Genomic DNA, 2,500 nt, shown 5'->3' on the forward strand with positions numbered 1-2,500 from the left:
ACACATCTAGAACTCTACCTAGACACACTATCTAGACTCTACCCACACACTGACTAGACTCTACCAACAGACGAGCTAGACTCTACCCACAAACACACTAGACTCTTACCACAAACACACTAGACTCTACCCACAAACACACTAGACTCTACCCACAAACACACTAGACTCTACCCACACACTATCTAGACTCTACCCACACACTGACTAAACTCTACCCACAGAGACACTCACTCACTAGACTCTACCCACACACACTAGACTCTACCCACACACTGACTAGACTCTACCCAGACACTGACTAAACTCTACCCACACACTGACTAAACTCTACCCACACACTCACTAGACTCTACCCACACACTCACTAGACTCTACCCACACAGTGATCTTGACTCTACCCACACACTCACTAGACCCACACAGTATCTAGACTCTACCCACACATTATCTAGACTCTACCCACACACTATCTAGACCCACACAGTATCTAGACTCTACCCACACAATGACAAGACTCTACCCACACACACACTATACTCTACCCACACACACTAGACTCTACCCACACACACACTATACTCTACCCACACACACACTAGTCTACCCACACACAAACACTCACTCACTAGACTCTACCCACACACTCACTCACTAGACTCTACCCACACACTCATTCACTAGACTCTACCCACACAAACACTCACTAGACTCTACCCACACACACACTATCCGACTGGACTCTACCCACACACCGACTGGACAAAAACCACACACTGACTGGCCTCTACCCACACACACACTAGAACTCTACCCACACACTGACTAGACGTTACCCACACACACACTAGACTCTACCCACACACACACTAGACTACCCACACACTGACTAGACTCTACCCACACACACTGACTAGACTCTACCCACACACTGACTAGACTCTACCCACACACTGACTAGACTCTACCCACACACTGACTAGACTCTACCCACACACTCACACACTCACACACTCACTAGACTCTACCCACACACTCACTAGACTCTACCCACACACATCTGACTCTACCCACACACTACTAGACCCACACACACACTCACTTGACTCTACCCACACATTATCTAGACTCTACCCACACACTATCTAGACTCTACCCACACACTATCTAGACTCTACCCACGCAATGACAAGACTCTACCCACACACACACTATACTCTACCCACACACTCACTAGACTCTACCCACACACACACTAGACTCTACCCACACACTAGACTCTACCCCACACAAACACTCACTGACTAGACTCTACCCACACACTCACTAGACTCTACCCACACACTCACTCATTCACTAGACTCTACCCACACAAACACTCACTAGACTCTACCCACAAACTGACTAGACTCTACTGGACCACACACTGACTGGACTCTACCCACACACTAGACTACCCCACACACTAGACTACACACACACACTAGAACTCAACCCACAGACTGACTAGACTCTACCCACACACACTAGACTCTACCCACACACTGACTAGACTACCCACACACTGACTAGACTCTACCCACACACACTGACTAGACCCACACACTCACTAGACTCTACCCACAGACTGACTAGACTCTACCCACACACTGACTAGACTCTACCCACACACTGACTAGACTCTACCCACAGACTGACTAGACTCTACCCACACACTGACTGACAAAAACCACACACTGACTGGCCTCTAGCACACACACACTAGAACTCTACCCACACTGACTAGACTCTACTAACACACACTGACCCACACACTGGGGAGACTCGACGCACACACTGACTAGACTCTACTAACACACACTGACAAGACTCTACCCACACACTCACTAGACCACACACTGACTAGACTCTACTAACACTGAGAGTGACAAGACTCTACCCACACACTGACTAGACTCAACGCACACACTGACTAGACTCTACCACACACTGACAAGACTCTACCCACACACTCACTAGACTCAACGCACACACTGACTAGACTCTACTAACACACACTGACAAGACTCTACCCACACACTGACTAGACTCTACCCACACACTGACTAGACTCTACCCACACACTCACACACTCACTAGACTCAACCCACAGACTGACTAGACTCTACCCGCACACTGACTAGACTCTACTAACACACACTGACAAGACTCTACCCACACACTGACTAGACTCTACCCACACACTGACTAGACTCTACCCACACACTGACTAGACTCTACCCACACACTGACTAGACTCTACCCACACACTGACTAGACTCTACCCACACACTCACTAGACTCGACGCACACACACACTCACTAGACCCACACACTCACTAGACTCAACCCACAGACTGACTAGACTCTACCCACACACTGACTAGACTCTACCCACACACTGACTAGACTCTACCCACACACTCACACACTCACACACACACTCACTCACTCACACTCA

General features: G+C 48.7%; 1 protein-coding gene across 1 annotated transcript in view; it reads right to left on the minus strand.

Annotated features, from left to right (window-relative positions):
* Positions 1-2,500, minus strand: part of LOC135551643 (stromal membrane-associated protein 2-like) — a 50,239-nt gene that overhangs the window by 16,709 nt on the left and 31,030 nt on the right. The window lies entirely within an intron of this gene.

The sequence above is a fragment of the Oncorhynchus masou genome, chromosome 13 (assembly GCF_036934945.1).
Source record: "Oncorhynchus masou masou isolate Uvic2021 chromosome 13, UVic_Omas_1.1, whole genome shotgun sequence".
NCBI lineage: Eukaryota > Metazoa > Chordata > Actinopteri > Salmoniformes > Salmonidae > Oncorhynchus > Oncorhynchus masou.